Consider the following 15,386-nt stretch of genomic DNA (forward strand, 5'->3'; position numbering starts at 1 on the left):
AGAGAAAATGAGGCAGATGAATGTCCTGCTAGGGAACATCGAATACTGTAAGACATGTTATTATAACGAGTCGCAAATTTAACGATTGTCCAAAATTCATAAGTTAACGAGAAGATATGTTTAACGACCTTGCAGTATTCCGGCTTATCCACACACAACATATATGAAGCAGTACGGCCTCAACGGATCTTATTATAACGAAGAAATGTCATCCGTTAACTTAAAGCGTTGGATTTACTTCCTCGTTATAATACATGTCTTACAGTACAGGTATAGAATCATGCCTTGCAGATCTCGTTACGGCCCCTTCGATGCATGTTTGAACATTAGATGGCTGTGTAGCTTCAGTTATCTCGGAATATGTTATCCAGCAGCAACAACGTTGGGCACCGATTAACGACACACACCTATTCACTATAATGAGTAGGCGTTGGAACACTTTACCACGAGTCATACTATAGCAGTGAATGCCATGCATGGGTTTACCTCACACACTGAATTTCATAATTTGACATCCAAATCACAGAAGAGTGGTGTTCCAAACTTTACGTAATTGCACTCCATGTCCTGCGCTACAGTAGAATACTTTAATAGAATACTTCTTATAGCACGTTCTGAGAAACAAATCGTATAGGTTCGAGGCTGTCAACCCAGAAATTTGTGATTTCACAGCCATAGATGTTACCAGTCACGTCACTGTATACAGTAGGTATGCAGAAGAAAATACTAGTAACTCTTTGTGGAAGAGCTGTGCCAAAATATGTACAGTACAGTAAATTAATAAAAATTAATAAAAAGAGCGAAAAGCAGTGACACGGCTGTGCATGATGTAGATCTACTCGTACCAGTAAGTACAGTGCACCAGTGAAACTGTTGGTGTAGTACCGGTATACTACTATAATTATGGCATGGCCCATGCCACTACAATCTATTTGCAGTGGGCCGCAGTAGGCCAGTGCAACAGAAAGCAATTCAGTAGCTGTGTGCAATGTGAACATCTATGGCATGCAAGTAAACTGCCATACAGCACAATCGATTACTCTCAGCCCACATAAGTACAATGTAGGCCAATCAGTAGTATAGATACATAGAGCACACTCTACATCATACATAGTTAGCACCAAATCTATATTGTCGATGTACTTTGCAATGACGAAATGATGGCAAGCGTGCTTGATTCATCATAATACTGCCTTGAACTTGGGTGGAAGTTAGTTGTAAGTTCAGTGGTCGAGGTAAGCAGAGCTGCTCCAGCTTTCAGAATCCTGCATGAAAAAGGCAGAAAGCAAATGTAGGTATAATAGTAGCAAGCTGACATAAAGAGCCTGTCTTTCAATACAATAATTCTATCCACTGCATGGACAGACATGGTGCTTCATTCACCTCTGTTTCTTGCTTTCTCAGAAAACCTACTTCCTCCTTCTGCCATATAGCTCATGACATACATTTTCTTTACGCCTTTTCAGCCGTGGTCGACTTTCGCCCCTCCTGTTTGATTGGCAATTGCAGTCAACCTGGGGAATACTGACCCTCGATTGTGAATGAGGAAAGTGCCGCTATTGGTGTATTGTTGTTACTCGTGAGGTTGGAAGTATGCAATCAAATGGTCACTAGATCTGAAGATTGTGTCGTTATTTGCGAGTTGTTTTGTAAACCCGAGGTACATTATTCACAAGGTGGATTGTACATGCTATGGGATGTAGAATAACTAACCAAACAAGAATGGTGTAACAATGATTTGAGTCCATATCCAATTGGATGAACCTAGAGTGCATGATTCATTCCAGAAAGGCGATTTCAGTGAGTCTTGAATTGTCAGCAGCATCATACTTCCATTGAGCTATTTTTTTCTTTTTCGAAACGACCCTCTCTTTTCAATTCGAACGAAGGTCAACATACGATTACGGCAGGCATGCATGCACTGATCTTCACTGTATACATGTGCATGTATACTGGACTGTAGTCTGTACAGTCAACTAGTCATGTTCCACTTGGCTTCCATAGGTGCAACTTGGCTTACGGTAAGTGTCACTACAAGTGCATAGTAGCCCCCCCCCCCCCCCGGGAGTGCGCGTGAACAGGAACTGTGAACTGGTAAAAGAATCATTCGACACCTTCGTTCGTTTCGATGGAGAAAGTTCATTTGGCAAATTGAGGCCTTCGTTTCACCCCTAGCCACAGGAGTGAAATTTTCACTCCTTGGCTGCCTGTTTGAGCCGTCCTTGTGGAAGGGTTTATTTATGCATGTCTGCATATAGACCTTATTCGATAAACGTCACAATCACGTGAACCGGGGTCCCGGGAACCAGGGAGCGGCAAGAGACCTGCACTCAGTGCACAGAGGACTTGGTGTGGGAACATAGGAGTAGAAAAATACCGGTATATTACTACTCCCTTGTACGAACTGGGCCTTTCTTGCCACTTGTTTCACGTACGCGTGCCCCAGCTTACGACAAATCCCTGGAGGCGAGTCCAAAAATCATGTTATCGAATAAGGTCTATAGAATTGTTGATCTAGACGTTTGGGTTAAACAGAGCAAGCCTGTGATTAAGAGCTGCACAGAACACAGATCACGTAGAACTACCCAATATGGGGTCAAAACTCACAACGCGTTGGGTACTTTGGTCTCATGTCGTCTCCCCAGGTGCTATGAATCCCTGATGCACATGCATCTATATATACAATGTAACCGTAACTCTACCAATGTTGCGGACGATGACCCCCCCCCCCCCCCCCCCCGGCATACAGAAAGTTGCTATGTCCTGGCCCTCATACAGCATTGGGGAGGCACTGAATCACTTTTGCAAAAGGACTAGCCGAAAGTGGCATTACACATTTTCTATTCCCAGAAAAGCGGCGTTCCAGCCGAGTTTATCTTTTAATTTAATGGTTTTCTCGGTTGCGATTTCATACCTGACAACCATCCCGATTTGGCCGGGATCGTCCCGACATCGAGGGCGGTAATAGGCACCCAAAAGTGCATTAGTTCCATGCCTCACCGCGAGCTACATTTGTATACATTTTCATGCCTAGGTATGTCATTCGATCTCAGGTTTGCAAAGGTTGGCAGGTATGGGATTTGTAGAGTGACCAGTTCTGACTATTGCCACCTGCTGCGCAGAAGTGTCATTCCTACATCCTGGCTGCAAACCTACCTCCCCCCCCCCCCCCCCCCCCCACACACACACACCACCAACAATGTTGGATCCTATTTACAGGACCTCACTCTCTATGAAAGTGTAGCAGAGGCACTGCCAAAGTATAAAAACAACATTTGAAATGCAAGCTCCATTGTGCATGCATGGAGGGCACGGGGAAGATACGGAGAGGGTGAAAGTGAAGGAAATTTGTTCCGAAATCAAGAGAATCCGAGGAACCCTTGCTGCATTCTTCAGTACGATAACGTCAGTGGGTGCATCTCAGATGTGTTGTGTGCCCAGACATACAAGTAGCACTAACCTGAGCATGAGAGCTGCTTGTCATCGTGGTCAGGAAAACGAAAGGACGAACGAAGAATATTGCTGACCATGACGAACAACAGTGCATATCCAGACGACAGACGGCTTGCCAGAATCAGTCTGGTGCATCTTCAGGAATCTTCTTTCTTAATCGCATTCAGCAGTCAGCTTCGAGGTCAAGAGCGCGATGATATTTTCAGAAGGAATAATTTTCAAATTTTTTTAAAATTTTGGAGAAGAAGCTTCCTTTCTAAAAGCGTTCCTTGCTTTCACACAAGGTGCCTTGCCGGACATGTCGTCGACAGCACAGTGTCGGCAGATCCACGTTTGTACAAGGCTGCAGACCCGGCAGACGTTTTGATCAGCCCGGCCTGGTGGTGAGATTTCGGACCCGGGAGTACTAAAAACTGCTCGCATCCCAGTGTGCTCAGTTTCGCTCTATCCGATCGAGTAAGGCTTCCAGAAAGGCCCTCAGGTGCGCGGCCTGCGGTGCCATAATATACCTCCACCGCGAGCTTTTGCTACGATTCTTGACCAAAAACTGCGAGCCGCGGTCGCGGCTCGACCTGTTTCCCGTACTTTGCATTGTTTTGTACGCCAGAATTTTAAAATTCAAATTTTAATTCGTTGCGCAGGCCAGAACACGAGGATTTGTTTGATTTCGCGCGCGCGCGCGCGCGCGGGCAGGTGAAACGTCATCAAAAAGTGTGGACCACGACCGCGGTACCGCGAATGGCGAGTGACAGTGGAACCGGAGGTATATTATGCTCGGCAGGCCGCGAAAGAGAGCCCGTTACCTGGACCCCTACTCGCGCGGGTAGAGCGAAACTGAGCACCCTGGGATGCGAGCAGCTTTTTAGTACTCCCGGGTCCAAAATCTCACCACCAGGCCGTGATGCGTGATGATCAAAACGTCTGCCGGGTCTGCAGCCTACAAACGTGGATCTTCCGACACTGTGCTGTCGACGACATGTCCGGCAAGGCACCTCCTTACTGTAGCTTGCGTGAAAGCAAGGAACGCTTTTTTTTAGAAAGGAAGCTTCTTCTCCAAAATTTAAAATTTTTGAAAATTATTCCTTCTGAAAATATCATCGCGTTCTTGACCTCGAAGCTGACTGCTGAATGCGATTAGGAAAGAAGATTCCTGAAGATACACCAGACTGATTCTGGCAAGCCGTCTGTCGTCTAGATATGCAGTTGTTCGTCATGCATGGTCAGCAATCTTCCTCGTTCGTCCTTTCGTTTTCCTGACCACGATGATGACAAGCAGCTCTCATGCTCAGGTTAGTGCTGTACTTGTATGTCTGGGCACACAACACATCTGAGATTCACCCACTGACGTTATCGAACTGAAGAATGCAGCAAGGGTTCCTCGGATTCTCTTGATTTCGGAACAAATTTCCTTCACTTTCACCCTCTCAGTCTCTTCCCCATGCCCTCCATGCATGCACAATCGAGTTTGCATTAATAGACCCTTTGCACAATAACGGTCACGTGATCCGAGACGGGGCATCCTCTTCGATTTTTGTGCAGAGTATCAGTTGTTGAGCATGGTGAAACACTGTATTTTTCCATTTTGGAGATGGAGGAGAGAGTGTCGAGTGGTTTGCCATCGATAGCTGTGGAACCCGTGGAGGAGCTGTCAAATAAAGAATGGTCTGTGAAGGAACTGAACAGTTTTCTGCTGAATGAGGGTGCGTATCTGTCTGGAAAAAGAAGGAGTTATTGGAGCGGTAAGTTTTCCGCAGTCAGTGGATATTTCGGATTACTGTAGATTGAAATTTATTTTTATTTTCTCTACCTTCTCTCCTCTGTCGATGTAGAGAACGCTTCTCTATGCAGAACCCTGATGCTCCTAGAACTAAGGGGGGCACCAATCTTCCTCGAGTGTACCTTCATCATGCCCAACTTTGTCATGCGTCCGAGTGGATGAGTGATGAACTTCTGTTTCCCAGAGTGAGTGCCACACCATGCGTGCTCATCTCCAACGCAGGGGCAAGTCGCCGACGACAGTGAAGAGGGAGATGATGGAGTAGTACTAGTGAAGTAGCCGTGGATAGTGTCCATGAGTTTTACTTTGGTGGCTATGTGCATAATGTGAAAGTCTGTCATATCGTGCACACAGCCACAGCTCGAACTCAGATGACTTTCTCCGCACACCTGAGCGATGAGGCTGCGTCGCTCAGCACTTCAACATCAGCAGCTCGAGCAGCGCCAGCAAGCAGTCGATCTTCCTTGCAAAGACAGGGATGGGTCATGCCTTTTTCTCAGGCTCCAGAGTCTCTTGGCAAAAGCAAGGATGAAAGTCGTCATCGACAAAGTGTTCCGATCACAACACTGTGAACGATGTCGCAGCAAACTGCGGCCCTCTTCTCGCCAGATAACGAGGATTCAAGAGTGTGGAATGCCAGCATAACCAGGGAATGCATGGAAAGACAAGTGGGTTTCTTAGACTAGCCACTAGGGATGACGGTTGCTGCAAACAAGAACCCAACAGTGGTCCTTGGAAAGCATTTCGGAACTTCTTCCTTCAGAACTAAAAAACTTCAAATGAAAAAGGCTGGGAAGTACATACATGAACATCGCGTCTGGACCGTGAAAACACAGCCTGTCACAGGAAACTTGATCACGTCCTGCAGCAAACCATGCATGCTGGTTGCATGCCAAGTGTGCAGCGCATGCACAGCATGCCCCGTCTCGACCCCTCTCGCTTATTGTGCAAAGGGTCTATTTCAAATGTTGTTTTTACTTTGGCAGTGCGTTCGATAACGTTAGGACAGTCTAAGTTAGGTGTTCTTCTCTTCAGGCTTATTGGACGTGTAAAAATTCTAAAAAAATAGCTTCCATATGCTAAACGCAGATCCCTGTGAATACGGTTCTGCTGGGCAATGATGTTTACACCAATCTACACTCTATGCTGTCACAGCATCCACAACTGATCCTCTCTCTCTGAATTAACTATTTGATAAAGCCAATCTTTAAATCGCTGTTGCATAGGATCTCGGGTGGGAAGAAGCGATGAATCGATACATGGCATTGTGAAGAAAAGAAGAACAAATTCACATTGCACGTGAGACTCGGTTAGAAAGACTGAGTTTCTGCATTCATAAGAATGTCACACCCCGGGGATCATGATAAAGAAAACATATGTCGTGAAAATGACTGAAAGAACCAAAGAAGTATTTGATCTTCCAGCCAGCTTAGCCTGGTACTACCATACTAGCAGTGCTACCAAGTACCAGCCCTCCATATTTTCTGTATTTGTACGGAAAATCACTCCTTGTGCGCACTACAGAAATTGAGCAAATGGTATAGAAAATCGGAGAGGATCAATCAGCTGTGTAGAAGCATTGCAAGTGTAAGCTGAGTGATGAATAGTCTTGTACCAAAGCGAGTGCATGCCGTACCACAACAACATGTACATGTAGCACAAAAATAATAATGTCGTGAGTGCAAGTCACACATGTTTTACACTACCAAATGCAGCCACCGACATGCATGTGCGTGTCAAAAAACATTACAGTGCAAGTATGCATGCAATGTACACGGCAGTACGCAAAACACTGCAAGATACGGAAAATCAGAAGTCTGAGTACGCAAAACAGACTCAATTGGTGGGCAGCTCTGTACTGGCCTGTACGGAGGGAGTGAATCTCAATGTGTGCAATGCACGCACTTTGGCCGACAGTGAAAACTATGCAAGTCGTGTTGGTTTGCAGGATGAATGTGAGTCCTTTTAGACAAGCGCCTTAGTGGAGTAGCCCACGGAAAGAAGAGTACTTGACACCGCGAAGTGGAGTCTGCGCATACAACAGTGAGGGGGTAAAATTAGCTATGACTGATTCTGCATGTGTTCTGCATGTGTGTCACATTACACTAGCAGATAGGCACACCTGTTGTTCCAAAAAGATGCTTATGTCAGTGTCTGAATATGTCGTGTACCAGGTAATATTGTTGCCAGGATCTCACGGTGAGAGTCAGACTTGAATATGGTATCAATAGATTATCAATATCATACATCACCATGTACCACCCAAAGTATAATAGCCGAAGGACCCGTTTGTGTGGTGGTGTATGATTTCGTGAGCAAGATGAAGTGGCTACAGATGTGTCTTATATAACACCCTAAGAAAAGATCATCAATTCTGGGGAAAGTGATTCTGGTAGCATGTTGTATCCAGTGTGGCATGACAAAGACTCCCTCGATTTAGCCTGTGGAGAATCCGTAAATACATAAATACAATACATACAGGCATCGCAACCTTCGGATTATATGCTCTTTTGCTTGCCTCCTGGAGTGTGGTTGTACCTTGGTTCACTGTATTAGAATAATAGTAGACTTTGTTTTTCGAATTCGTTTCTATAACATTAGGTTTCTTTCTGTTGCTGCTATGTCTTTTCATGTGTTTTACAGGATTGCCATCTGTTGATGAATACCACTCTGAGGCACTCTCACGAGCGAAGGTGTTTGAGAATCCATGTCGGAATGATGGTCATGTTGGCCTAAAGGTGCATTACATTGCCGATACTCGCCACCTCCACCCTGAAACATGTTCAATTTCTGTTTCTCGTATGGAAGGACCGAACAGGTTGTTTTCCTGTCTCAGTGGACCACTCAAGACTGAACAGCACTGATGGAAGAAGATTTGCCGTGAATCTCGTTCACATAATCAGCCTGTTTAATTGCTGTACTGAGGTGACTGCTTCATAACAATGACCATGCAGCATTAATTTTGGATAGTATTGCAGTGCCCCTAAAATCGGAGAATATCGAATTTCTCTGATAGCATTGTGATTCATTTGTGAATAAACATCACTACTCTTTTTGAGTAGCATAGCAATGACAGAGTTGGTTTAATGTATGACAAAATGGAGCCGCTTTTTAACTTAAACCTGTACTATAATCAGTACCGCCGGAAGCAGTTTTTGATTGGTCCGGTAGTTTCATGGCGGGTACACACGCCCTCCACGGTAGGAAACGTTTGTTGGTGGCCAACAAGTTGGTCTGGTGATAACCTGACCAACCAGACCGGCGGGCCTGATAATTGTGGGGCTCATGAGCAGCTCAAGTATTTAGTATGGTTTTGGACATGTCCCCAGTTAACCAATGAGAATAACCGGAAAACAAGGGGGGCTTTAGATACCGGGCTGACTTAACAAGAGGCAGGATAAGCGCGTTACGGGTTGAGCTTGTCGAAAACCAATTGTACTTCATTGTGTGTGAAGGGGTTTTATGAAGAAATATTTTATGAACCAGTGTACAGAGATGGTGCTTATGACGAAAGGAGAGAGGAGAAGTGTGTGAAAGTCGATAAAGGGCATCCGAAGGAACACATCGATCCTTGTTGTAAAGAATATTAAGTATAAATCTATGGTTGAAACCTACTTCCCCAAGCGTTCTCTGAGGGGACCGAGGTCTACTCTATCAGTTCATGTATTCTGTGAAGTGACATGATCATTCGTGGGGACCTTGCTCATAACTGCAAAAGTCCTCGTCTGATTTTTCCGCATCAATTGAACGTTATACATGTGCATGTAGTGAAAGCCACATGCAAAAGGCTGTTCCATGGCACTCATCTGCCACCAAGCTCTGGGTTCATTGGCTGAAAATATTCTTCGGCACAGTAAAGTCGTGCGCCCAAGAACGTGGAAGCCTACAGAACATCCAACCTGGAATACTAAGAACACCACAGCCCAAAATTAAGAATTGCGGTGTAGGTTTGTGCTGTTGTCAAACACCGGAATTGTTATGTTGCACATGTATCTGAGCTTTACCACTACATACACGTCTGTCTTTACACAATTACCAATCTGCAGACAGCATGCTGTTTCGTCCTTTAGTTACTAATGGACTCATCAATGCAGCACAGAGAAAATGAGGCAGGTGAATGTCCTAGGCTAGAGAGCATCAAATACAGGTATAGAATCATGCCTTGCAGATCTCGTTACGGCCCCTTCGATGCATGTCTGAACATTAGATGGCTGTGTAGCTTCAGTTATCTCAGAATATGTACTATTTATCCAGCAGCAACACCGTTGGTCACACAACTATTCACTATAATGAGTATGCGTTGGAACACTTTACCCCGAGTCATACTATAGCAGTGTATGCCATGCATGGGTTTACCTCACACACTGAATTTCATAATTTGACATCCAAATCACAGAAGAGTGGTGTTCCAAACTTTACGTAATTGCACTCCATGTCCTGCGAGCTACAGTAGAATACTTCAATAGAAAATTTCTTATAGCACGTTCTTAGAAACAAATCGTATAGGTTCGAGGCTGTCAACCCAGAAATTTGTGATTTCACAGCCATAGATGTTACCAGTCAGGTCACTGTATACAGTAGGTATGCAGAAGAAAATACTAGTAACTCTTTGTGGAAGAGCTGTGCCAAAATGTGTACAGTACAGTAAATCAATAAAAAATGAGAAAAGCAGTGACAAGGCTGTGCATGATGTAGATCTACTCGTACCAGTTAGTACAGTGCACCAGTGAAATTGTTGGTGTAGTACCGGTATACTACTATAATTATGGCATGGCCCATGCCACTACAATCTATTTGCAGTGGGCCGCAGTAGGCCAGTGCAACAGAAAGCATTTCAGAAGCTGTGTGCAATGTTAACATCTATGACATACAAGTAAACTGCCATATAGTACAATCGATTACTCTCAGCCCACATAAGTACAATGTAGGCCAATCAGTAGTATAGATACATAGAGCACACTCTACATCATACATAGTCGGCACCAAATCTATGTTGTCGATGTACTTTGCAATGATGACATGATGGCAAGCGTGCTTGATTCATCATAATATTGCCTTGTACTTGGTTGGAAGTTAGTTGTAAGTTCAGTGGTCGAGGTAAGCAGAGCTGCTCCAGCTTTCAGAATCCTGCATGAAAAAGGCAGAAAGCAAATGTAGGTATAATAGTAGCAAGCTGATGTAAAGAGCCTGTCTTTCAATGCAATAATTCTATCCACTGCATGGACAGACCTGGTGCTTCATTCACCTCTGTTTCTTGCTTTCTCAGAAAACCTACTTCCTCCTTCAGCCATCTAGCTCATGATATACATTAATTTTTCTTTATGCCTTTTCAGCCGTGGTCGACTTTCGCCCCTCCTGTTTGATTGGCAATTGCAGTCAACCTGGGGAATACTGACCCTCGATTGTGAATGAGAAAAGTGTCGCTATTCGCATTGTTGTTACTCGTGAGGTTGGAAGTATGCAATCAAATGTTCACTAGATCTGAAGATTGTGTCGTTATTTGCGAGTTGTTTTGTAAACCCGAGGTAGATTATTCACAAGGTTGATTGTACATGCTATGGGATGTACAATAACTAACCAAACAATAATGGTGTAACAATGATTTGAGTCCATATCCAATTGGATGAACCTAGAGTGCATGATCCATTCCAGAAAGGCGACTTCAGTGAGTCTTGAATTGTCAGCAGCATCATACTTCCATCGAGCTTTTTTTCTTTTTCGAAACGACCCTCTCTTTTCAATTCGAACGAAGGTCAACATACGATTATGGCAGGCATGCACGCACTGATCTTCACTGTATACATGTGCATGTATACTGTACTGTAGTCTGTGCAGTCAACTAGTCGTGTTCCACTTGGCTCACGGTAAGTATCACTACAAGTGCATAGTAGCCCCCCCACCCCGGGGAGTGCGCGTGAACGGCAACTGTGAACTGGTAAAAGAATTATTCGACACCTTCGTTCGTTTCGATGGAGAAGGTTCATCTGGCAAATTGAGGCCTTCGTTTCACTCCTAGCCCCAGGAGCGAAATTTTCACTCCTTGGCTGCCTGTTTGAGCCGTCCTTGTGGAAGGGTTGATTTATGCATGCCCGCATATACATGTAGACCTTATTCAATAAACGTCACAATCACGTGAACCAGGGTCCCGGGAACCAGGGAGCGGCAAGAGACCTGCACTCAGTGCACAGTGGACTCGGCGTGGGAACATAGGAGTAGAAAAATACCGGTATTTTACTACTCCCTTGTACGAACTGGGCCTTTCTTGCCACTCGTTTCACGTACGCGTGCCCCAGCTTACAACAAATCCCTGGAGGCGAGTCCAAAAATCACGTTATCGAATAAGGTCTATAGAAACACAGATCACGTAGAACTACCCCATCCGGGGTCACAACTCACAACGTTTTGGGTACTTAGGTCTCATGTCGTCTCCCCAGGTGCTATGAATCCCTGATGCACATGTATCTACATATACAATGTAACCGTAACTCTACCAATATTGCGGACGATGACCCCCCCCCCCCCCCCCCCGGCAAACAGAAAGTCGCTATGTCCTGGCCGAGTTTATCTTTTAATTAAATGGTTTTCTCGGTTGGGATTTCATACCTGACAACCATCCCGATTTGGCCGGGACCGTCCCGATATCGAGGGCGGTAATAGGCACCCAAAAGTGCACTAGTTCCATGCCTCACCGCGAGCTTCTTTTGTATACATTTTCATGCCTAGGTATGTCATTGGATCTCAGGTTTGCAAAGGTTGGCAGGTATGGGATTTGTAGAGTGACCAGTTTTGACTATTGCCACCTGCTGTGCAGAAGTGTCATTCCTACATCCTGGCTGCAAACGTACCCCCCCCCCCCCCCACACACACCACCACCAACAATGTTCGATCCTATTTACAGGACCTCACTCTATATGAAAGTGTAGCAGAGGCACTGCCAAAGTATAAAAAACAGCAATTGAAATGCAAGCTGCATTGTGCATGCATGGAGGGCATGGGGAAGAGACTGAGAGGGTGAAAGTGAAGGAAATTTGTTCCGAAATCAAGAGAATCCGAGGAACCCTTGCTGCATTCTTCAGTTCGATAACGTCAGTGGGTGAATCTCAGATGTGTTGTGTGCCCAGACATACAAGTACAGCACTAACCTGAGCATGAGAGCTGCTTGTCATCATCGTGGTCAGGAAAACGAAAGGACGAACGAGGAAGATTGCTGACCATGCATGACGAACAACTGCATATCTAGACGACAGACGGCTTGCCAGAATCAGTCTGGTGTATCTTCAGGAATCTTCTTTCCTAATCGCATTCAGCAGTCAGCTTCGAGGTCAAGAACGCGATGATATTTTCAGAAGGAATAATTTTCAAAAATTTTAAATTTTGGAGAAGAAGCTTCCTTTCTAAAAAAAAAGCGTTCCTTGCTTTCACGCAAGGAGGTGCCTTGCCGGACATGTCGTCGACAGCACAGTGTCGGCAGATCCACGTTTGTAGGCTGCAGACCCGGCAGACGTTTTGATCATCCCGGCCTGGTGGTGAGATTTTGGACCCGGGAGTACTAAAAAGCTGCTCGCATCCCAGGGTGCTCAGTTTCGCTCTACCCGCGCGAGTAGGGGTCCAGGTAACGGGCTCTCTTTCGCGGCCTGCCGAGCATAATATACCTCGGAACCGCGCTGCTCCGCTGCATGCAGCCAAGTACCGCGGAGTAGCGGAGCCGCGGAGCCGCAGTGGAACCCGGCCCTAAGGAGGCTCCAACCTTCTGCGCTGCGCAGCCGGTCTGGCGCTCTGTTTTTTGCAAGCAAAAGTCTTGTTTTTGCCGATAAGTGCGAAAAGTTGGGAAATTCCCATCTCAACTTACTAAAATTTGAACTCCGCGATCGACAGTCTTATCAGAGAATATTGTTTCATTCTTCACCTGTAGTCTTCCCTGGGCCCCATCGAGGTTCCTGTTGTTTTTTCCTCCGTTGTGTCAGTGGGTATCAGGCCATGTTTTCAAAAGCATCGCTGGTGTGAGCAAGAAGTCGACTTTACAACTCGATTTCTCGAGATCCTGAATAATTTTGCTTGACGAAAAAATGAACAAGGAGAACGGAGCCAAGCTTCTCGATGGCTGTGTAACACCATGTACCAGGCCAGGGACCAAAACCTACTGTAAGCGCGTTTTGGAGAGAGAGACTGAAGTGGGTGCACAGACTCTGGTAAGTGGACCCACTTCTAATTCTCAAGTGGCGAAATATATTGCTACGCTGAAAACATTGCAGTCTTGAGTGAGTGGTAAATCGTTGGTGAGCTACTGCTCAGTGACTTGGGCTATTTACGAAAGCTGTGACAGTGTCAGCTGCCAACGTCGCCAGCAGTAAGTCGATGCATCACCTGCGTCCACTTGAATAAAATGCAGCACTGAAAATTGAGTATGTTGTTTTGCAGTACTATTCTCTATTGTCAGTGTGTGAAGTATTTTGTAAATGTTGTGTTGTACAGCACCAGTGATTTGAAAATAATCCTACACTACTCGCACCAGTTCTATTATGATGAATGCATGCACCTCTACCCATAAGCACTATGTGCATGCACATACGCAGGCACGCGTGTGAGCCTAAATGTTGTTTGTGTGTGCGCGCGCGGGCGCGCGCAGTGCATGTTGTGTGTGCGCGCGCGCGCGCACGCGTGCACAAGTGCATGGACAGCAGAATATGGTAACTAAGCTCAAGAGCATGCATTTTGCATGTGGGTGTATGCTATTGCGGGTGCGCGTATATGACGTACGTGTATTTGTGTGTGCAAGGGGTACTTGTTTGTGAGCATGTGCATGTAAGCGTACATGTATGTATCAATGTGTGCAATGCGCATGCACCCACATACACTTGTGGTTGTTCCATGTTATTGGGAATAGTGTATGATTATACCTAATGGGTGCTACAATTACTAGCAGTCGTTCATTGCCAATATTGAGTTGAACCTGCATCTACATTGTACATGTACTACAAACATGAAACTGCCCCCCCCCCCCCCCCCCCAGAATATAATAATAATTGTTATCCTCCTCAAGCTCTTTGCCTGTTGCTTTATGAGAAATACTAGGAGTGAACTATTGCAAGAGTTGTGATGCAAAGCTGGTCTGAACTGTGCTCAGGGTCAGTAGGCCTCGGCCTGGATCATGAATAACGTTGTGCATGGATCATGCCGATATCCAGATCAAGGGCTAAAAAGCCCAGGGACCATGGCCTCATCTAGTCTCCATGTATACTATAACAATCTGGGGGACCATTCAATGCTTTTGACACAAAAAATTGGAGTAATACCACAAGGAATGCATAGAATGATCACCTTTCCTGAAAAAAAACAATTCCAAGAATGGTGGAAAATCGGCCAATTTTCTGTCCTATTTTTATTTTTGGAGGTCTAAAATGCACGGTAACCCCCCTAAAATTATATATTTCTAGTTTCTATGAAGTATGAGGATCCCAAAAATAAAATAAAAAGGGCATGTCCATGAAGAAAATATGAAGCTGTGCACCCAATTGTACTTTGCGGACGGGCATTTCTGCGAAGTTCATTTTTGTACCAAAGTTACTATTTTTCTGAGTAGTCAATGCTGATTGCCAGATTTTCTTGCTCAAATGCTTCACTGTGATGTGTGAAAGGACTTGCAATCACAAAGAGAAGCCAGACAACTGGTAAATCTGAAATATGACCCCAAAACAAGCAAATTTAGGCTGAAATCGATAAATACACCCACCCCTAGAAATACACCTCAAACATCCTTATCTCCGCGGAAACACCCCCTGAATTTTTTTGTGGAGTAACATGGGATGATATAGAGCACACTCATCCACAAAAAGGAGAGCGTTTAATGTATTGGTCACGCGTGTTACACCGCACCCGTACCCCGCACTTGCAACTCTGTACCGTGCTTGCAGATCCATGACATGGATAGTAACTAGTCTCACTGCGTTCAATGTTTCATATTGACCTTAGAAATACTGCTGCACTTTCAACCGCCTCTTTTACGCCCATTGCCCACACTGTTATTCAGCTCCTTCTTCTGCATAGAATCAAATGGCATTCCTTGTGCAATGACTGTAGCCCACACAACATACTTTGACCTTTCTTCTTCTCTCTGCTGAGCTTTGCCGTGACCATTGCTGTTGCAGCACGTATGCTG

General features: G+C 45.1%; 2 long non-coding RNA genes across 2 annotated transcripts; one reads left to right on the top strand and one right to left on the bottom strand.

Moving 5' to 3' along the window:
• Nucleotides 1-4,231: 4,231 nt before the first annotated feature.
• Nucleotides 4,232-8,345, top strand: LOC135813738 (uncharacterized). Its single transcript, XR_010553120.1, has 2 exons — nucleotides 4,232-4,742; nucleotides 7,874-8,345. It is a non-coding gene; the product is annotated as an uncharacterized LOC135813738 (long non-coding RNA).
• Nucleotides 8,346-9,631: 1,286 nt separating this feature from the next.
• Nucleotides 9,632-12,869, bottom strand: LOC135813739 (uncharacterized). The gene is made up of 2 exons (XR_010553121.1): nucleotides 12,373-12,869; nucleotides 9,632-10,357 (listed from the first exon to the last, which is right to left on the bottom strand). It is a non-coding gene; the product is annotated as an uncharacterized LOC135813739 (long non-coding RNA).
• Between the last annotated feature and the right edge of the window lie 2,517 nt (nucleotides 12,870-15,386).

Source organism: Sycon ciliatum, chromosome 4 (assembly GCF_964019385.1).
Source record: "Sycon ciliatum chromosome 4, ocSycCili1.1, whole genome shotgun sequence".
In the NCBI taxonomy this organism is placed as follows: domain Eukaryota; kingdom Metazoa; phylum Porifera; class Calcarea; order Leucosolenida; family Sycettidae; genus Sycon; species Sycon ciliatum.